Consider the following 24,787-nt stretch of genomic DNA (forward strand, 5'->3'; position numbering starts at 1 on the left):
GTGGGAAGAGGCCGGAGATGAACAGATGATGCAAAACGAAGAAGGAAGCGGAACAGTGGGCTCAAAAGAGGAGAGAGCCGGCTCCAGAAGTTTGGAGGTGGCTCACCCCTTTTTGGAGGTGGCTCCAAAGTGTTTTGGAGCAGGCTCCAAACACTTTGAGCCTGCTCCAAAACTCCCTTCAAATTGGACATTCTGACATTTTTTTTAATGAACTGTGGTTACTGTTTGAGTATGGGAACTGTTCTGATGGTTCTGGGATTTCATAGGGGAGTTAGGAAGTTGATTTTTGGGTGTTATTAAGACCTTAAATTGATTAAATTTGACCTCTAAGTCAATAGGACAAACAGTATGAAATTATTGAACTTTTTACGCTGCTAACGGATAGAAAAGACTAAATTGTTAATTCTTGTTTTAAAAATTTAACGGATTGTAGCATGGACTCTAAACATGATATTAGGCTATACTAAAGCCACATTAAATAAATTAATGGCTTTGCACTCTTGGAGTTAATCGTAGGAAAATATACAGCGGTGCCGGCTGTTAACGGATGGAAGGGGTTTAATTCCCTAATTTAATTTTAGCAATTTAACGGATTATATATATATTCATAATCTTATTTTTGGTTGCATGCTAGGGTCATTATATATCATGTTTAATCTATGCATACCTTAGATGTTAATTGTTGGAAATATTGATTCTGTACTGCGATACATGGAATTAAGCTTGGGATTTTAATTGCTGTAATATTAAGCACTACACTGCAATTATTGGGATTAGGGTTTGGACTTAAATTGCTGAATTGGTACTTAGGTTCTGTTAACCTAATTGGAGGTTGGCCTGGAATTAATTGAAGAATTAATTATATATATTTTCAGTCAATTGCTTGGATGGATGATGGATAATTAACTTGACGAACTATTAAACCTTGTCTTGTTAGTTACGTGTATGGATTCTGGTTTATAGATGATGAACTGTTTAGATTCTGCTTACTATCTATTTGGATTATATTGTAACGACCCTGGATTTTTCAACCCAGTGTGTCCTGTGATGACCCGAACCGAATCCAACATGCGGAAGCAAAAGAAGCAAAATGGCCTCAAGAGATGTACGCCATCCCTAAGCACCACGATGACTCCCTATGAAGTCACGGAATTCAAATGAATAAAGTGTGGAAGCAAGATAAAGGCAATTCCTTAGAGATGTATGTCATCCCTAGGGCACAAGAATGGACTCTCAAGGAGTTTCGAGACTTAACAGAAACAAAATGATGAGAAGGGCATCAAAACCCTACAAGAGAAGAGCCAGGGGTAAAATGGTCATTTTACCCTAAGAGGAAGGAATTTAAGATTCAAAAAGTCAAATTAGATCTAAAACATCCTCTAACAACCTTTGGTAACTTCACATGAAGCCCCAAGGCCAAAGGAAGAGAAATCCCAGATGAACCCAATTCTGGTTCAAACCAAATCCGACACCCTCTCACTAAAATAAGGATATCTTGAGCTATGAGAAAATTCTAAAACTAAAACTGGTACCATTGGAAAGACAACAAAAAATTAATGAAGTTAGACTCAAGAATCACCAGATTCAGAATCCGGACAGAAAAGATATCAAGTTCTGAAGTCAAAGGAAGGGAAACCCTATCCCGGTTCGAACCAAATTCTGACACTACCTTACTAAAACATGAATATCTTGGGCTACAAGAGAAATATGAAGCTCTAATTGATACCATTGGAAAGCACATTTCGACACGATCAATTTAGACTCAAGAACGGACCAATTCAGAGTTAAAACAAGTGAGATATGGCCCGTTAAAAAAAAAAAATGTCTGGAGCAGGAACAGTGTTCGCGGGCGCCCATCAAAGACCCGCGGGGGCCCACTAAACACGGCAGATTCTCACAGGTGCCCGCAAGAACACTACAGGGGCCCACCAAATGAGGAAGAGGGGTGGTCTGGAACCTCAAAAATTGCAGGAACAGTGCTTTTAGCAGCAAAATGAACTTGCGACGAAGTTTTCGAAGTCAAGATGACATTTTTCGGAAAAACGCAAAAAGGAAACTCCCCCTAAAATCAAATTTTCTATGTGATGGAGTTGAGAGTGGAATTTATTTCCCAAAGTAAATCCCCAAATTTCCCTTAAATCAGTTTAGGCTCAAACGGTAAAAATGCAACTTTGCACCAAGCATACATTTGACCCCAAATGCACTTTTAAGCTAAAAAGAATATGCACGCACACGTAATAAGTGATTTTGAGCGTGCGGGAATGGTCCGCGGCTCCCGGAAATAGCCGATTCAAAATCCGACCCCCCCAACGGCCAAAAAGGCGAAAATAAACTTAAAATGGAAATTTTGAAATCCAAAATCAACAAATGACTTCAAATGACCGTTTGGCCCTTAACCACACTTCATACATGACTAATGAGATCCTACAAAAGAATCAAAATGGAATTTCCTCACCCAATGCAAACATGGTGAAACAAAAACTCAATAATCTTCAATATTTTCATAATATTCTATGAAGTCAAATATTACATAGTATATGAATTACATGTCATTGGCCTCCGGCCTCATCTCATACATGCTAACTACGTTGTAAAGAGTGTACTCATGTACACATTACATATATGGAATCAAATATATACATTTTGACATAAAAGGGCTGCAAATGGCTTTTCAAGCCCACCTTCACAAGAATGGAAGTCTTCAAGTCCACAAATCATCCAAGCATGATACGAAACTCAATCCTGATGCCTGTACCTGAAAAATGTGCCCACTACGTGGGTGACTAACATAAAGCTACTCGTAGGAGATGAGCATGCATCGACCTAACTTTTTATAATTTTATCACCTTAAGGTGAAACATGTTAAAGGGCTCATGCCACCTAACGTCTACGTTAAGGGTGAGACTCAGGGAGCATCCTAAAATACCCTAGATCATTTCTAGCATAATTCACACTGTCCATGCAATTCAAACAACATAGAAGCATGCTATACAAGGCAACAAGACATAGATTCTCAAAATCTTTAACTTGAAATCCAAGATACGAAAACAACAAGAGTAGGTCATGCCACCTAACGTCTATGTTCAAAGTGAATCTATAGGATCATTCCTAAACTACATTTGAACATCAAAACACAAATTATGATATCGATGCAGCTTAACCAATATTGGAACTTCCAATACAACGCTTAAAGCATGATTTTTCAAAGTTAACACCTTGCAACTTAAAATGGGAAATCAAACAAAGAACAACAAGTTACGATATCATCTAGTCATCAACTTGAAATGGAATACGAAATCGAATAAGGTGGATACTCGGACGTCACGCCGAATCAGACCGACAACATAGTTACTTTAGGGTTACTAGCCCATGGGTAACCTCCCTATGTGCGCACTAGACTATATAGAGGGACAATCCCCCATACTAGAACTAAGTCCTAGCCGTAGCCAAACAACGACATCCCCAAGTTTCAAAAATCAACAAGTTGTGCAACAACGTATATATCAACATGTATATACAAGACAACCAACTGTCAACCACGCACAACCAAATTTGTAAACACATACAATACATGCTCTAAGTCCACCACTATTATGGCATGGAAGATGTCAAAAATAAAGTGTGCAACTCATTACACAAGACAAGAACATATTCCATAAAGAAAACATGATATTATGAATATAAATATAACAATAATGTTACTCAATGCTCCAAACATAACCAAGTGAATATACAACAAGTCTAAGTCCATAATCCTAATATAGAAGCAACTTCTAAAACATGCTTGAATCCATGGAACAATAAGATATAGTTTAATTAAATGAAAATAATTAAACTCTCTAGATTTCAATTCATTCCCAAATGGCCTCAAAATAATATATGTTAAAAGACATATCATGGTCATTACATATATCAAATCAAAAGTGCAAAATGGGTAAGATACCATCATGTAGAATTTAATTAATCCTAAACTAACTAAATCTCTAATTTTCAAAAGTCACTCAAATGATCCCAAATAAATATATAACAAGCACTAAATCATAGTCATACCATATATCAAGTCCAAAATGGGATACAAGCAATACACAATTTACTACAATTTAAATCAATTTAAATTCAGTAAATCTCTAGATTTGAAAACCTATTCAAATCATTCCAAATTAACATACAACAAAGATCAAGTCATGGCCATGCCATATACCAAGTCAAAAGTGAGTTATAAGCAAACTACCATTAATCATAATTTCTCAAATTAATACAACACAAGTATACAAGTCATGTAAGCATCAAAAACATGCAAGATAACAAACATATAACCCTATAACATCCCCTACCTCACTAGAGAAGTGTCTCTCTAGAATCTAAGGCAAAATCAACACAAAATGGCAAACCCTTATAGGGTTATGAAGAGGAGGATGAGGAGAACAAAAAGTTTCCAAGCTTCATGGTCTAAGGTGAGTGGAAGGCTCTCAAAAATCAAGGTCAAAGCTTAAGGCTACAAGCTCCATCCATGGAGGCTAGGGTTTGTGATGAGAAAGAAATGACATAAGGTGAAAAATAGGTGAATGGAGGAAATAGAAATCCTCCACTCACTATGTGTTCCTACACCATGGTCAACACAAACAACTATGGTCAATTGCACAAAAACCCCTCCTTAAAACCATAATCCCAAAGTGTCCCAAAAATAATTTGCAAGACTTAATCCCAAGCTTACACTTGTCACTCATCCAAGGCTCCATCCTAGGCTTAATCTCAAGCCTACACTTGTCAACCATCCAAGCCAACAACTGCACCAATCCTAAGCCAACAAGTGCTTGAATCTCCACCCTCCACATGTCATCATCCAAGGCATCAAAGTGTTTCCACACAAATGTCAACAAGTGGGCCAATGAGAGTGTGACACTTGTCACACTTTTCAAAAATTGCAAAAAGGTCCTTTTCCAAAATTTCTTCCAAATTAAATTGCAAAATAGTCCCTAAGATGAAAAATAATTACTTTACAGTAATTACACAAAAACCCTAAAAGTTTAGAAAATTACAAAAAGGTTATGCGTCTATACCCTTTACAAGAAAAGTATGCACTTAGCATGCTTTTCTACAAAACTGAAAATACACATAGCATGGAATTTAAATATCACGGATGCATGCAAAACCGAAATCAAATTTAAACATGAAAAGTGGGGTTGTGCCAACAAAGTGACAACCGAGAAAAAGACGAAAGGTGAATAGTGCCAAAAAATGAAAATGAGCAAATGACTCGGTCCTCATAAGAAAGTTGTAAATCCAAAGAAAAGAGTCTTGGAAACCATTCCCGAGCACTCGAGACGACACCAAGAGACGAAAAACCGAACTCAGAAAAGGAAAAACGACGAGAAAAAAAAAATATCCGTAAAATCTCAGAAAAGGAAAGGAAGGAAAATGACCGAGTCGTTACAATCTTCCCACCTTAAAGGGATTTCGTCCCCGAAATTCAGCCCCAACAAAACAAAAGGCGAAACCAGGATAACTGCGAAGTACATCTCCGAGTATCCCACACAACATGCTACGAAAACAAATCCCAAAATCGAAAGACAACATACAACACAATGTCATTCGCACCCACGTGCTCACGACAGGAAACCTCTTCAAAAGAAAAGTGACCTCATGGCCACACGACAAGTCCAAGGTCACACACAAAACACAAGGTTAAACAAAGGAATGGAAGACCACAACCGAAATCATCCCTCCTGCTGAACCATCATGCAGATCCAAAAACATCCACCAAAAAGGACTCCAAAATAACCACGTATCAAATCAGGGTACTGAACAAAGACGACATAGCAGTACAAATAGCGACCAGAACCCGCCCACGATGTACTCAAATGTGTGGTAGCAATGACAGTGCCTAGTGCCCACCCACACTTACTCGTCAGTAAGGTAGCATCGACGGCAACTAGCACTCGCCCACAACACACAACTTGTACGGTAGCATGACAGTACAAGGCACTAGTTCATAACTTGCCCCCCACTAGGTTTACCCATGAAACCTCTCGATACAAATGACATCAATGCCAAAAATGATCAATACCAAAAGCACCACGGAGGCCAGACATTTTGTGAGAGTTGAGATATGGTCCAAAGACGTCCGGCCGGACCATCCTGGCCAATCCCAAACTCTGACAACAATGCCATAGGTACCGCTACGCTTAATGCCTTAAATCCTCAGTACAACAAAGCTGACAACTCCAATGTTTCAAAATACTTCCATAATAACATCAATCAAGAGTCCCAATCCTGAAAACCAAGTCAAAACATCCAGAAACCAAAATAAATCTCATTACAAGACATTTCATCGAAAGTCCTACATATCTCCCTGAAACAGATCAATTACAAGACTACACCGAAGTCAAACATCGGATTCACATCCCTATCACGGATAACTAGATCCTCGAAACACAAGTCCACCAAGTGGCACATATATCAAAATTCTGACAACAATCAAAATCACAAAATGAGTCTCTCAAAACCGTACTTGGCCACACCAAGTTAAGTCAAAATTCCTCAATTTCCATCTATAAACAATCACTGGAATTAAGAATCCTTAAAACTATACCTAGTCACAACTAGGATGAGATGACTCCACAAACAAGCCATATCCAATAACGATCCTTCAAAACTCCTCCTAAGAGTCAACCACATCAAGATTTCCAAAACTGAAACAAGTCTCCAATAGGCATACTCAAAAGAGCATCGAGCTCACCTCACGAATCAAATAAATCCTCAATGATATGGACACAAGTCCCTGAAAAATGATCTCACACCAATCCACTCACTCTGAGCACCACAACCCATCAATAACCACAGCAAAAACTCCTCAAGGGAAGATACAGAAGAAAGGGAACCACCAGTCTTAAGAAGGACAACACCATGACTCAGTCTCTGAAACGAAAGACACAAGGTCAATGACTTCACCCCCTACATGGAAGTAAGTCGACCCAAATCAACCAAATCATCACCAAGGACTCAAGACAACAATGGTGATCCCCATGGACCAGCCAACCCCAAGGCTGTACACAACGCAACGAAGAGAAGAGACTCACTCCTTGTGAAGTCCCTTAGTCGAACTAAGAAAAGAGAAGAAATGTCAACACGACGAGTACGAAAGGGGAACAAAAGGAAGAACTAAACATGGTAGTCATGCAAATAACAAGGAAATGCAACTACCAAAAAGGCAAATCTACTCACAATGATGAAATCGAGGTCACATGCAGCACGTCTCCACATAAGCACAAAATCATGTCACTAAAGTACAGTAACAACATGGCATCTCTAAGCATATAAATAAAGCATGTTAATGCCACACAACAAGAAAGCAATGTGGACACACTACCTACTCATGCATCACAATATCATAATTTATACTACTAACATGGTAGTAAACGAAACTACAGAAGATAAAAATGATGCAATAATGAACCTTATGGACATCGTGTCCTAGAATGTCTAGGTAAAAGGAAAGACCAATCCTAGCCATAAACTGTCTCCAAAAACCCAATGTGACAACAAATTGTCTCAAAACAAATGTCAGCCCTTACCACAATAATAAGACTCTAACAATCCAACTTTGAATCTAGAGGTGACACTACAAGTGACACTAACTTTGTAATGCTCTCACTACCCGAAACATCAATCAATCGACTTGACCCCAAAAGCATCGTCACATAAGGAGAACTCAAAGAAAAAGGCAACTATAGCCATACCAACAACAACTAAATCAATCACTACGACTGATCTCCAAAATAAACATCATCATCATTATTCAAAAGGACAACGCCTATCACAACAAAACCAACACTGATTCCATCCAAACTGCACTTGTAACTAGCCAGTACGGTATCATGACAGTGCCATGCACCCGCCCACAAACATACCCGCCCACGAAAATCACAATCCCAGAGGAATTATCCCGAACAACCAAGGATCCTAAGAGGTCCATAACCTCATCATGGCCCAAAACCAATAAATCCAGCACTACGGCAACGCCAAATGACTCACCTCACGAGAGCCTAAATAAAAGGTGTCTCACCACCTACCTTAAAGTCGATCCTAGGTCAACAACAACCTATACTACCACGAGACCGTGACTTCAATCACCATAAACCTCAACTCTTGCCTCAAAGACCAATCCCGTGTCATACTGAATATGCAACACAGTTTTGCATATACAATTCTAATCTATCACACATCACATGTCATGCTCTTTACATTAGAATAAAATCATGCTTAAACAAACGGCATACTACATATACCACATAAGCACATAAGCATAAAAACATGTTATCATGAAGCATATAAGCACATGGAGCATGGCAACATAGCATGATATGCACCCAAAACCCGTCGTCCAAGGTATTCAAACCTAGGAGCTCTGATACCACTTGTAACGACCCTGGATTTTTCAACCCAGTGTGTCCTGTGGTGACCCAAATCGGATCCAAGATGTGGAAACAAAAGAAGCAAAATGGCCTCAAGAGATGTGCGCCATCCCTAGGCACCACGATAACTCCCTATAAAGTCACGGAATTCAAATGAATAAAGTGCGGAAGCAAGACAAAGGCAAGTCCTTAGGGATGTATGTCATCCCTAGGGCACAAAAATGGACTCTCAAGGAGTTTTAAGACTCAACAGAAACAAAATGATGAGAAGGGCATCAAAACCCTACAAGAGAAGAACCAGGGGTAAAATGGTCATTTTACCCTAAGAGGAAGGAATTTAACTTTCAACAAGTCAAATTAGATCTAAAACATCCTAAAACACCCTTTGGTAATTTTACATGAAGTCCCAAGGCCAAAGGAAGAGAAATCCGAGATGAACCCTATCCTGGTTCAAACCAAATCCGACACCCTCTCACTAAAACAAGGATATCTTGAGCTATGAGAAAATTCTGAAACTAAAACTGGTACCATCGGAAAGAAAACAAAAAATTAATGAAGTTAGACTCAAGAATCACCTGATTCGGAGTTCGGACAAAAAAGATATCAAGTTCTGAAGTCGAAGGAAAGGAAACCCTATCCCGGTTTGAACCAAATTCTGACACTACCTTACTAAAACTTGAATATCTTACAAGAGGAATCTAAAGCTCTAATTAGTACCATTTGAAATCTCATTTCGACATGGTCAATTTAGACTCAAGAACGGACCAATTTGGAGTTAAAATGAGTGAGATATGGCCCGTTGAAAAAAAATGTCTGGAGTAGGAACAGTGTTCGCGGGCGCCCGCCAAAGACCCGTGGGGGCATGCCAAACATGGTAGATTCTCGCGGGCGTCCGCCAAAACATTGCAAGGGCCCTCCACATGAGGCCGAGGGGTGGTCTGGAACCTCAAAAATTGCAGGAACAGTGCTTTTAACAGCAAAATGAACTTGCGATGAAGTTTTCGAGGTCAAGATAACATTTTTCGGAAAAACACGAAAAGGAAACTCCCCCTAAAATCACATTTTCTATGTGATGGAGTTGAGAACGGAATTTATTTCCCAAAGTAAATCCCCAAATTGCCCTTAAATCAGTTTAAGCTCAAACGGTAAAAATGTAATTTTGCACCAAGCATACATTTGACCCCAAATGCACTTCTAAGCTGAAACAAATATGCACGCACACGTAATAAGTGATTTTGAGTGTGCGGGAATGGTCCGCGGCTCCCGAAAATAGCTGAGTTAAAATTCGACCCCCCCAACGGCCAAAAAGGCGAAAATGAACTTAAAATGAAAATTTTGAAATCCAAAATCAACAAATGACTTCAAATGACTGTTTGGCCCTTGACCACACACTTCATACATGACTAATGAGATCCTACGAAAGAATTAAAATGGAATTTCCTCACCCAATGCAAACATGGTGAAACAAAAACTCAATAATCTTCAATATTTTCATAATATTCAATGAAGTCAAATATTACATAGTATACGAATTACATGTCATTGGCCTCCGGCCTCATCTCATACACACCAACTACGTTGTAACGAGTGTACTCATGTACACATTACATATATGGAATCAAATATATACATTTTGACATAAAAGGGCTACAAATGGCTTTTCAAGCCCACCTTCACAAGAATAGAAGTCTTCAAGTCCACAAATCATCCAAGCATGATAAGAAACTCAACCCTGATGTTTGTACCTGAAAAATGTGCCCACTACGTGGGTGAGTAACATAAAGCTACTCGTAGGAGATGAGCATGCATCGACCTAATGTCTATGTTAAGGGTGAGACTCATGGAGCATCCTAAACTACCCTAGATCATTTCTAGCATAATTCACACTGTCCATGCAATACAAACAACATAGAAGCATGCTATACAAGGCAACAAGACATAGATTCTCAAAGTCTTCAACTTGAAATCCAAGATACGAAAACAACAAGAGTGGGTCATGCCACCTAACGTTTATGTTCAAAGTGAATCTATAGGATCATTCCTAAACTACATTTGAACATCAAAACACAAATTGTGATATCGATGCAACTTAACCAATATTGGAACTTCCAATACAACGCTTAAAGCATGATTTCTCAAAGTTAACACCTTGCAACTTAAAATGGGAAATCAAACAAAGAACAACAAGTTACGATATCATCTAGTTATCAACTTGAAATGGAATACGAAATCAAACAAGGTGGATACTCGGACATCACGCCGGATCAGACCGACAACATAGTTACTTTAGGGTTACTAGCCCATGGGTAACCTCCCTATGTGCGCACTAGACTATATAGAGGGACAATCCCCCGTACTAGAACCAAGTCCTAGTCGTAGCCAAACAACGACATCCCCAAGTTTCCAAAATCAACAAGTTGTGCAACAACGTATATATCAACGTGTATATACAAGATAACCAATTGTCAACCATGCACAACCAAATTTGTAAACACATACAATACATGCGCTAAGTCCACCACTATTATGGCATGGAAGATGTCGAAAATAAAGTGTGCAACTCATTACACAAGACAAGAATATATTCCACAAAGAAAACATGATTTTATGAATATAAATATAACAATAATGTTACTCAATGCTCCAAACATAACCAAGTGAATATACAACAAGTCTAAGTCCATAATCCTAATATAGAAGCAACTTCTAAAACATGCTTGAATCCATGGAACAATAAGATATAGTTTAATTAAATGAAAATAATTAAACTCTCTAGATTTCAATTCATTCCCAAATGGCCTCAAAATAATATATGTTAAAAGACATATCATGGTCATTACATATATCAAATCAAAAGTGCAAAATGGGTAAGATACCATCATGTAGAATTTAATTAATCCTAAATTAATTAAATCTCTAATTTTCAAAAGTCACTCAAATGATCCCAAATAAATATATAACAAGCACTAAGTCATAGTCATACCATATATCAAGTCCAAAATGGGATACAAGCAATACACAATTTACTAGAATTTAAATCAATTTAAATTCATTAAATCTCTAGATTTGAAAACCTATTCAAATCATTCCAAATTAACATACAACAAAGATCAAGTCATGGCCATGCCATATACCAAGTCAAAAGTGAGTTATAAGCAAACTACCATTAATCATAATTTCTCAAATTAATACAACACAAGCATATAAGTCATGTAAGCATCAAAAACATGCAAGATAACAAACATATAACCCTATAACATCCCCTACCTCACTAGAGAAGTGTCTCTCTAGAATCCAAGGCAAAATTAACACAAAATGGCAAACCCTTATAGGGTTATGAAGAGGAGGATGAGGAGAACAAAAAGTTTTCCAAGCTTCATGGTCTAAGGTGAGTGGAAGGCCCTCAAAAATCAAGGTCAAAGCTTAAGGCTTCAAGCTCTATCCATGGAGGCTAGGGTTTGTGATGAGAAAGAAATGACATAAGGTGAAAAATGGGTGAGTGGAGGAAATAGAAATCCCCCACTCACTATGTGTTCCTACACTATGGTCAACACACACAATTATGGTCAATTGCACAAAAACCCCTCCTTAAAACCATAATCGCAAAGTGTCCCAAAAGTAATTTGCAAGACTGAATCCCAAGCCTACACTTGTCACTCATCCAAGGCTCCATCCTAGGCTTAATCTCAAGCCTACACTTGTCAACCATCCAAGCCAACAACTGCACCAATCCTAAGCCAACAAGTGCTTGAATCTCCACCCTCCACATGTCATCATCCAAGGTATCAAAGTGTTTCCACACAAATGTCAACAAGTGGACCAATGAGAGTGTGACACTTGTCACACTTTTCGAAAATTACAAAAAGGGCCTTTTCCAAAATATCTTCCAAATTAAATTGCAAAATGGTCCCTAAGATGAAAAATAATTACTTTACAGTAATTACACAAAAATCCCAAAAGTTTAGAAAATTACAAAAAGGTTATGCGTCTATACCTTTTACAAGAAAAGTATGCACTTAGCATGCTTTTCTACAAAAGTGAAAATACACATAGCGTGGAATTTAAATATCACGGATGCATGCAAAACCGGAATCAAATCCGAACATGAAAAGTGGGGTTGTGCCAACAAAGTGACAACCGAGAAAAATACGAAAGGTGAATAGTGTCGAAAAATGAAAATGAGGAAATGACTCGGTCCTCACAAGAAAGTTGTCAATCCAAAGGAAAGAGTCTTAGAAACCATTCCCGAGCACTCGAGACGACACCAAGAGACGAAAAACCGAACTCAGAAAAGGAAAAACAATGGAAAAAAAATATATATATCCGTAAAATCTGATAAAAGGAAAGGAAGAAAAATGACCGGGTCGTTACATATATGGATGTGTTTGATGTACTGTATAAAATATTGCATCATTTGTGGATCATTTGCATTATATGTACCGGTATGGGACGGTGACATATCAGGGATGGATTAGATCAAAAAGCTAAGTCCTACCCCTTCATACATACGAATGGATTAACTAAAACAGTTAACTCCTACATGGATGCATGTCCTATCAACTAAAACAGTTGAACGACATAACGGATGGTTTATATTTTTCTGTTAGTAAAATGGATAGGGATTTAATTAAAACACTTAAATCCTAATTTTATGTAGTGTCATGGCAACGAACTGTTGAGCAGCACTACATTGGTTTGGATGGAATTTATATATATAAACTATGTTACCGCAGTCTGAGCTTGAGTCTCATAGTCGACGGTTAGGGAGCGTATATGCAGTAGGATGCATAGCTAGCTATGCTGGTTGAGGTATACCCTGTTAGGCTTAGGTAGTCATGCCCACTCAGGTGTGTTTTTACATGTTGCCTTCTATTCAGGTTGAGACCCTCAGCATAGCCTAGTGAAAGTCCTGTAGTGTGGTTATATGTATATATCTATTTATGGACTATATAGATATGATTGAGACATCTAGGATGTATCTGCGTATCGGGTCTCTATTTGGATTGTAGTTAGAATAGAACTTGTTCGTGGGCCTGACCCACTATTATTTCTCAGGTAACGGACGGTATCAGGTTTTAGAGCTTGTTCGTGCTGAGCAGAGACGACTACTCACTCTACCGATGACGTGGGTGGTTCCTATATGGTTTAGCGTTGGATTCCTTTCCGGTGGTTCATTTCTCAGTGTTGGTTTTATTAGGGGTCCACCAGATGGATTCCCGAGTTGTATTAGATTTGGAGAAGTTGGATGTATCCGAATAATTCTTTATTTATTAAATTTTATTCTGAGGTTTTCAGTTTTGGATTATCATTCTAGTTTCTTTCCAGTAGTTTTTATTTATTCCTGTTTATCTTAATTGTATTCTGTATTCGTTAATTGCTAATTGTTTTTATATGCTCGGGTAATCGGGCGTGGGCCTGGCCAACCCACATCCGGAAAGCCGGGGGTATCACACCAATGGAATCATTAAATAGATTTTAATTAATTTAATTAAAATCTCTAGATTTTCAATTTCATCCAAATGCTCTCAAATTAAACTACGTTAAAGAACATGTCAAGACTTAATTTAGTAGCATATCACAAGTTAATTCCATGCAAGGTACGACCATGAGAATTAAACTTTTACAAAGGAAATTATTAAATAAAAGTTGCAATTCTTATTCAAATAATCCCAATTTAATATATGTTAACAAACATACCAAAACCTAATTTACTAGCATGCCACAATTTAATTCTAAGTTGAATACCATCATGAGAATTAAGTCTTAAACATAGAAAATAATTAAATTAAATTATAGAACTTGAAATAAAGCATGCATACAAGTTGTATAAGCTTCCAAAACAATCAATACAACATTAATATAAACCTAAGACATCCCCTACCTCAATTTGAGATGAAAATCCCAAATCCCCACCGAAAGAAAAGTGCTCTGAATCCGACAATACTCCTAGGTTATGTTGGGGACAACACGGTGATCATTAAACACCAAGGAGGTCACACCAAAATTCTAACTTGGCTTCAAACCCGAACTCAAAAAATGGCCAAAAATGGATTCTAATAAAGGGGAAAGACAAACATAAAATACAAAGGCACTACGACTTTTTAATAAAGGGAAGAAGCCCAAAAGACGAGAGAGAAGGTGGCAGCCCTATGGGCTTCCATGGTTGTCGGCCAAGAGAGGGAGAAGAAGAGAAAAATCTGATTTTTCTTCTTCAGTTGTCCTATTTATTGAAAAACCCTAAAAGTGCCCTACACAGGTCCAAAAAAGTGGAATTTCAGCAGATGCGCTCAAACGGCAAAACTCCGTGAACAAAAAAGAACTGAAATGAGAAAACATGAACAACAGAAGAAACGGCATCAAAAATTGAGTCCCGAACAGAAAAATATGCCCCGAACAAGTTCAGCGACAACAAGGGCCAGAAACCCTGAAACTGGGAAAAAACAACTCAAAGGAAATTCTAAGAGTACGCAACTCGATGAAAAGTAAAAATAAATCCCGTACGAGAATCCAGGCTCAAAACAAGGCATCTTTGCAATAACTTTCATTAATTGCACAATGGCCCCTCCAAAAAGTGATAACTGCACTAATGACCCAGAATGAAAATATCTTCCAAAAATATTTTCTTAAAAACCCCTAAAATAAAATATCTCCAAAAGATATTTATAAAAAACACCCCAAAAAAAGAAAATGTTTCTGAAGAACTGTGCATGTATGCCCTATGGACACCGGGAGCAACCAAAGTACTTTTTTGCAAAAGTAAAGATATATATTTCGTGAAAACCACTTAGAATGAAGATATGTGAAGTCAAAAGCCAACTCCAAACATAAAAAGTAAGGTTATGTCAACAAAGTGACAAACGGGGTAAAGACAAAATAGGGAAAAGAACGAAAAGTGAATAGTGTCCAAAAAGTGAAAATGTGGAAATGACACAGTTCTTTAAGTAAGTTGTTAATCCCAAGGAAAGAGTCTTGGAAACCATTCCCGAGCACTCGAGATGACACTAAGTGATAAGAAATCGAACTCAGAAAATAAAAGATCAACCCAAAAAAAAAAAAATCTGTGAAAATCTGAGAAAATGGAAAGGAAGGAAAATGACTGGGTCATTACAACCTTCCCACCTTAAAGTGATTTCGTCCCCGAAATCCAACCCCAACAAAACAAAAAGGAAAAATCGGGGTAACTACGGTGTACATCTCCGAGTATCCCACATAACGCGCTACACCAGCGACCTCAAAATTGAAAGAAAACCCACAAACCAGTGTCATTTGCACCCACGTGCCCATGACAAGACAATCTCTCAAAAGAAAAGTGACCACACAGCCACCGGATAAGTCAAAACTCACACACAGAACCCAAGATCAAACAAGGGAACGGAAGGCAACAATTGAAAGCATCCTTCCTGAAGAACCATCATAAGGAACCAAAAACAACGACCAAAAGAACTCCAAAATAACCATATATCAAATCAGGGTACCGAACAAGGATGATGTAGTAGTACGAATAGCGACTAGAACCTGCCCACGACGTACTCAAATGTGTGGTAGCAAAGACAGTGCCTAACACCCGCCTACACTTACTCGTCAGTAAGGTAGCCTCAACGGCAACTAGCACTCACCCACAACACACAACTTTGTACGGTAGCATGACAGTATAAGGCACTAATTCATAACCTGCCCCCACTAGGTCTACCTATGAACCTCTCAATACAAATGACATCAATGTCACAAAACGATCATGGACAAAAGCAATGTGGGAACCAGGCATCTGTGAGAGTTGGAGTATGGTCCAAAGACGCTCCAGACCATCCCGACCAATCCCAAACTCTAACAACAATGTCATAGGCACCATTATGCTTCAGGCCCCAAATCCTCAATAAAACAAAACCAATAACTCTAATGTCTCAAAATACTCATATTAACAACATCAATCAAGAATCCAAAGTCTGAATAGCAAATCAAAACCTCTAGAAATCAAAACCAACCTCACTACAAGACATTTCATCGAAAGTCTTACATATCTCTTTGAAACAGATCAACTACAAGACTACACTGTAATCAAACATCGGATCCACATCCCTATCATGGATAACTAAATCCTCAAAATATAAGTCCACCACGTGGCACACATATCAAAATCTCGACAATCAAAATCACAAAATGAGTCTCTCAAAACCGTGCTTGGCAACACCAAGTTAAATCAAAATTCCTCAATTTCCATCCAAGAACAATCACTGGAACTACAATTCCTCAAAACCACGCCTAATCATAACTAGGATGAGAAAACTCCACAAACAAGCCATATCCAACGACGATCCTCTAAAACTTCTCCTAAGAGTCAACCACATCCAGGTTTCCAAAACCAAAGCAAGTCTCCAAAAGACATCCCTAAACAATGTCAAACTCACACAACGAGTCAACCAAATTCTCAATCAAATGGACACAAGTCCCCGTAAATTTTCTCCCACCAATCTACTCACTCTGAGTGCCACAACCGGTCAACAACCAAGGCAAAACCCCCCAAGGGAAGACATGAAAGAAAGGAAATCTCCAGTCCTAAAAAAGATAACACCATGACTCTGGCTCTGAAATGAAAGGCAACAAGGTCAAAGACTTCACCACCTACATGGAAGTAACTCGATTAAAATCAACCAAATCCTCACCAAGGGCTCAAGACAACAATAGTGATCCTCACGGACCAGCCACCCCAAAATTATGCACAACGCAACAAAGAGAAGAGATTCACCCCTTGTGAAGTCCCTTACTCGAACCAAGAAAATAGGAGAAACCCTATTCTCCCACAAGTGTTAACACGACAAATACGAAAAGGGAGCAAAAGGTAAAACTAAACATGGAAGTCGTGCACAAACAAGGAAATGCAACTACCAAGTAAGTACATCTACTCGTATAGATAAAAATCAAGGATACATACAGCACGTCTCTATGTAAGCACAAAATCATGTCACTAAGTACAGTAACAACATGGCATCTCTAAGCATATAAATAAGGCATGCTAATGCCACACAACAAGAAAGCAAATGTGAACACACTTCCACCTACTCATGCATCGCAATATCATAAATCATACTACTAACATGGTAGCAAATGAAACTGCAGAAGATAAAATGATGCAACAATGAACCCTATGGACATCATGTCCTATAGTGTCTAGGTAAAAGGAAAGACCAGTCCTAACCATAAACTGACTCCAAAAACTAACGCAACAACAACCTATCTCAAAACAAACGTGAGCCCTTACCACAATGGTAAGACTCTAACAATTCATCTCCAAATCTAGAGGTGACACTACAAATGACACTAACAATGCAATGCTCACTCTACCCAAATCACCAATCAATTGACTTGATCCCAAAAGTGTCATCACGCAATAGAATTCAAAGAAAATGGCAACTATAGCCATACCAACAACAACCAAATCAATCACTGCGATTGATCCCCAAAACAACCATCATCATCATCGATCAAAAGGACTATGCCTATTAAAACAAAACCAATATTGATTCCATCTGAATTGCACTTGTAGTTAGCCAGTACGGTAGCATGACAGTGCTATGCACCCGCCCACAAACGTACCCGCCCACGAAAATCGCAATCCCAGAAGAATCATCCCGAACAATCAAGGATCCTAAGAGGTCCATAACCTCATCATGGCCCAAAACCAACAAATCCAGTACTATGGCAACGCCAAATGACTCACCTCACGAGAGCCTAAACAAAAGGTATCTTACCACCTACCTTAAAACCAATGTTAGGTCGACAACAACCTACACTACCACGAAACTGTGACTACAATCACTATCAACCCAACTCGTGCCTTAATCACCAATCCCGTGTCATACCAAATATGCAACACAGTTATGCATATACAAATCTAATCTAACATACATCATATATCATGCTCTTTACATTAGAATAAGATCATGTTATACATACGACATGCTACATATAGCACATAAGCACATAAACATGTTATCAAAAAGCATGTGAATATATCAAAGCAAATCAATAAAAGCATGAAATACACCTAAAACCCGTCGTCCAAGGTATTCAAACCTAGGCATTCTGATACCACTTGCGACGGCCCAAGTTTTTCAACCCGGTGCGTTAGTGATGACCCGAAAGTTTACCCAAAAATAGGTCCTAAATGCGAAAGCGAAAGAAAAGAAAGTACTGAGCGCTCGTTCAGCACTCATCAGTGCCGAGCGCTCGTTCAACACTCATCAAGGCCGAGCACCTGTTCGGCACTCATCAAGGCCGAGCACCTGTTCAACACTCATCAAGGCTAATTATCTTGACCTATGGTCAAGCGTTCGGACTTACATAGTCAGGCGTTTTGACCTACATGGTTAGGCGTTCTGACGAAAGAGTCAAGCGTTCAGACTCACACGGTCAGGCGCTCTGGCCTACTTGGTCAGGCGTTCTAACAGCTAAGCGACGAAATAGAAAGCCCTCAACAGCCGAGCAATGAAACAAAAAGCTCTTAACAGCCGAGCGATGAAACAGAAAGCTTTTAACAACCGAGCAACGCAACAGATTATTCTTAACAGCCGAGCGACGAAACAGAAAGTAGCAAAACTACTGCTGCAATGCAAGAAAAAGGTGTTAGGTCCAACCTTAAAGCTAAACATGCATTCCAATGATCCTAAATAAGTTTAAAACATACTTGTGAACTTTAAAATTAATGGGCCTTGGCCTCATGTCATACATACACATAAAATGAATGTCAAAAGGTGTGCATAGGCACACATTACATGTTTAAAATCAAATATACACATTTTTTACATATAAGGCAATAAATGACGTTTCAACCAACCTTTACAAGAATGGAAACCTTCAAGTCCACAAATCATCCAAGCATAACGAGAATCTCAACCTTGATTCCTATACCTAAAAAATGTCCCCAGCAACTTTAGGGTGAGTAACATAAAGCTACTTATAGGAGATGAGCATGCAAAGACCTAACATTTTACAAGATTATCTCATTGATGCAAAACAATTCAAAAGGTTATGCCTCCTAACGTCTATGTCCAAGGTGAGACTCAGGGAGCATCCTAAGCTACCTTAGAACATTTCTATCATAAATCACATCATTCATGCAATTCCAGATAACACAAGTGCATGCTACATAAGCAACAAGATATAGATTCTCAAAGCCATCAACTTGAAATCTAAAATGCGAGAACAATTAAAGGGGATCATGCCACCTAACGTCTATATTCTAAATGAATCTATAAGATCATTCCTAAGCTACATTTGAACATTTAAAGCATAAATGTACTAAACAACATTAAAAATATGCGATGATTCCTTATAAATCATAATGCCTAAATGTACTTAACAATATTAAAAAACATGTAATGATTCCTTACAAATCATAATGCATAAATGTACTTAACAACATTAAATCGCTGATAACCAAAACCACAAGTCACAATAAAACATTGGTTATCAACTTGGAATTGAATGCGAAAACAAATAGTGGAAGACTTGGACATTAAATCTTGAAGTAAACCAAGACCTAAACGGTTATTCCGGGTCCTAACCCGCTTGAAAATACCACCCCGTGCGCACTAATGACTTAGAGGACTCTTGTCCCCATACTAGAGCCAAACCCCAGCCATCTCAACGTAACAATGTCCCAAGTGACTCCAAAACAAATAAGTTAATAACTTATACACAAATTCGAATAACGCACGAAACTACCTTCCATGCACAAGTCGGTTGTAACCACATAACTCATGCTCTAAATCCACAACTACTATAGGATGACAAATGTCGAATCTTCAGAGTGCGATTCATTACATGCTATAACAACATCACATGTCGAACCTTCAGTGTGCGATTTGTTACATGCTATAACAATATAATTCAATATTGAAAACATAAACTCATGAATGCATTACAAGCCAAAAATCATGCTTTAAACATACTACCAATATCAACATATGATTAAATCAGTAATGCAATAGAAACGGAAATTAATTAAATAACTAATTAATTTCTCTAGGTTTCAAATTTCAATCAAATGGTTCCCAATTAATATATGTTAAACAATATAGCATGGTCATTACATATATTCATTCAAAATCTTAATTAGGCCAATGGAACCATTAAATAGAATTTAATTAATTCTTTTAATTAAAATCTCTAGATTTTTAAACTTATCCAAATGCTCTCAAATTAAAGTATGCTAAAGAACATGTCAAGACTTAATTTAGTAGCATATCACAAGTTAATTCCATGCAAGGTATGACCATGAGAATTAAACTTTCACAAAGGAAATTATTAAATAAAAATTACAATTCTTATTCAAATAATCCCAATTTAATATATGTTAACAAACATACCAAAGCCTAATTTACTAGCATGCCACAATTTAATTCTAAGTTAAATACCATCATGACAATTAAATCTTAAACATAGAAAATATTTAAATTAAATTCTAGAACTTGAACTAAAGCATGCATACAAGTTGTATAAGCTTCCAAAACAATCAATACAACATTAATATAAACCTAAGACATCCCCTACCTCAATTTAGGATGAAAATCCCAAATTCCCATCGAAAGAAAAGTGCTCTGAATCCGATGATACTCCTACGTTATGTCGGGGACAACACAGTGATCATTAAACACCAAGGAGGTCACACCAAAATCCTAACTTGGCCTCCAACCTGAACTCAAAAAAATGCCAAAAATGGATTCTAATAAGGGGGAAAGATGCGCGTCGTCAAGATAAACATAAAACACAAAGTAACTATAACTTTTTAACAAAGGGAAGAAGTCCAAAAGAAGAGAGAGAAGGTGGCAGCCCCATGGGCTTCCATGGCTGCCGGCCAAGAGAGGGAGAAGAAGAGAAAAATCTAATTTTTTTTCTTAAGTTGTCCTATTTATAGAAAATCCCTAAGAGTGGCCCGAAAAGGCCCCATCGGGTCCCAAAAAGTGGAATTTGAGCAGACGCGCTCAAACAGCAAAACTTCATGAACGAAAAAGAACCAAAATAAGAAAAGATGAATAACAGAAGAAATGACATCAAAAACCGAGTCCCGAACAGAAAGATAATCCTTAAACAAATTCGGCGGCAACCGAGACTAAAAACCCTAAAACTGTGGAAAAATAACTAGAAGGAAATTCTAAGAGTATGCGACTTGACAAAAAGTGAAAATGAATCTCGTATGAGGATCCAGGCTCAAAACAAGGCATCTTTGCAATAACTTTCATTAATTACACAATGGCCCCTCCAAAAAGTGATACCCCAAGAAAAGAAAATGTTTCTAAAGAACTGTGCATCCATGCCCCTATAGACACCGGGAGCAACCAGAGTACTTTTCTGTAAAAGTAAAGATACGTATTTTGTGAAAACCACTTAGAATGAAGATACATGAAGTTAAAAACCAACTTTGAACATAAAAGTAGGGTTATGCCAACAACGTGACAAACGGGGAAAAGACAAAATAGGGAAAAGAACGAAAAGTGAATAGTGTCCAAAAAGTAAAAATGTGGAAATGACGCGGTCCTTTAAGGAAGTTGTCAATCCCAAGGAAAGAGTCTCGAAAACCATTCCCTATGACGGCCAAAGTTTTTCAACTCGGTGCGTCAGTGATGAACCGAAAGATGACCCGATAACGGATCCGAAATGCAAAAGCAAAAGACAAACAATGGTCTCTAGAGATGCAACATGGCTCTAAGACACCATTATGACCCTTAACGAGGTCACGGAACCCAAAGGAATCAAATGCGGAAGCAACGTTTTTAAAAACGAACCAGAATGAACCTAGGGGAAAAAACGTCATTTTTACCTTAAAATTGGATGCCACCGAGCACACCATTGGAAAGACAACGAAAAATTAATGAATTTAGACTCAAGAATCACTTGATTCAGAGTCCGGATGAAGAAGATATGGCTAACGGAAGAAAAAGGGGCAAAACGGTCAAAAAGTGCAAACCCTAGATCATCTAACCGGTTACCAAGCCTTCCTAACCTATTAGGAGACCAAAAAAATAGACCAAAACACTGCCTAAGCACATGTAACCGGTTACCAAACTTCTCGTAATCGTTTAGATGTAAAGGGGGCAGAATACTTAGCAAAGAAAACCTGCCAGCAGGGGTTTTTAGGGAAAAAAATGGGATTTTGAGGCCCTAGATGATATTTTCTGGAAAAACACAAAGAAGAAACCCCCCTCAAAATTGAGTTTTCTACATGTTTTTTGAGAAAAATTGAAAAATACGCACTCTAAAATGCCCTCCCAAGAAAACTGGTCTAGAGGGTCCAAAAAGCTGCTAAATGGAAAAACAGAAGCTGAACTTTGCGATCGATTTCCGATACCAAGATGGAATTTTCTGGAAAAACACAAAGAAGAAACCCCCCCCCCCCCCCCCCCCCACCCTAAAATCACATTTTCTAAGTGACCATGAGAAGAACAGAATTTATTTCCCAAAAGAAATTCCCAAATACCTTTAGGTCAGAATATGCAACAAAAGTGTAAAATGAGTCCGTAGGAGGCTCATTTCACCAAAGAAGAAACTTTGCCCGGAAATGACCATGCACGCAGACGTAACTTACCTAGTAAGATGTGCTACAATGGTCCATGGCCTAAAAATATGGCCGACACAAAATATAACCCCCCAACGGCCAAAATGCCAAAAATGAAGATTGGAACGAAAACTTGGAATTTAAAATCTTGAAATGACTTTAGAATACCGTTTGGCCTTTGGCCACACCTCATACATATTAAATGAATTCTAGATAACGAATTTCATACACAATACACGTTCCGGTGCAAAATAGCATATTAAAACGCATGATTTTCATTTGATCTCATTAAGGGTAAAAATTTAGCATCCATGATACAAATGTAATTTCAAAAGAAGTTTGGCCCTTGGCCTCATGTCATAAACATAAAATAAGAATCAAAAAGTGTACTTAAGCACACATTACAAGTTTAGAATCAAATATACACATTTGACATATAAATCTACAAAGGCATTTCAAGCCAATCTTCACAAAATGGAAATCTTCAAGTCCACAAGTCATCCAAGCATAATGGAAGTCTCAACTTTAATTCTTGTACCTGAAATATGCCCCAGTATCGTAGGGGTGAGTAACATAAAGCTACTCGTAGGAAATGAGCATGCATCGACCTACGTTTTACAAGTTTGCATGATTTAATTATTGTTATTCATTCCACCTAACGTCTATGTCAAATGTGAGACTCAAGGAGCATCCTAGGTACCTAAGATCATTTCTAACATCAACCACCTATTTCATGCAAGTTTAGCAACATAGGGTCATGCTTACACAAAGCAACAATATAGGAGCATGCTTACATAAAGCAACAACATAGAGATTCTCAAGGTTATCAACTTGAAGTCTAAAATACAACATCAACTAAATATAACAATTTATCATAATTAGAATATCTAATACCACACATCAAGACATAGATTCTCTAGGTTATCAACTAGAAATCTAAAAGTGTGAACTCAACTAAATATATCAATTTAGTACGGATGTACTTAACAACATCAAATCGCCAATAACCAAAATCACAAGTCACAATTAAACATTGGTTGTCAACTTAGAATTGAATACGAAATCAAATAGTGGAAGACTTGGACATCACGTCTCGGATTTCCGCCGAGAACAAAATGGTTGTTCCGGGCACTAACCCGCAGGGAAAACCACCCTAAGTGCGCACTATCTCTATTGGGGAGAACTCATACCTCCCGCACTAAAGCCAAACTTTATCCATATCACAAGTAATAACAATGTCCCAAGACTCCAAAATAAACCAAATAAGTTCATAACTTATACATATTACTACTACATAGTAACAAGTTAGCAATATAACTCTCAATTGTGCATAATAAGCATTTTGTATCCATAATGCTATGAAATCACAAGCCAACAATATATTCATATTAGAAACATACTCTCATGAATATAAATTTAACAACAATGCTCTTCAATGCATATAACACAATCAAGTGAATACATCACAAGTCTAAATCCATGCTCTTAAAATATAAACAACTTTTAAAACATGATTAGACCCATGGATAAACAAGATAGAATTTAATTACATCAAAATAATTAAACTCTATAGATTTCAAATCATTTCCATTTGGCCCCAATTTAATACATGCTAATAGACATATCATGGTTATTACATATATTCACACAAAAGCTTAATTAGGCCCATGAAACCACAAAAAAATAGATTTTAATTAATTCTCTTAATTAAAGTCTCTAAATTTCCAAACTCAACCAAATGCTCTCAAATTAAAGTACGTTAACAAACATGCCAAAACTCAATTTAGAAGCATAATATAACTCAATTTCATACAAGGTACGG

Source organism: Cornus florida, unplaced genomic scaffold (genome assembly GCF_030987335.1).
Source record: "Cornus florida cultivar Cherokee Brave unplaced genomic scaffold, ASM3098733v1 CherokeeBrave_3.0.0_Hap2_Chr02, whole genome shotgun sequence".
In the NCBI taxonomy this organism is placed as follows: domain Eukaryota; kingdom Viridiplantae; phylum Streptophyta; class Magnoliopsida; order Cornales; family Cornaceae; genus Cornus; species Cornus florida.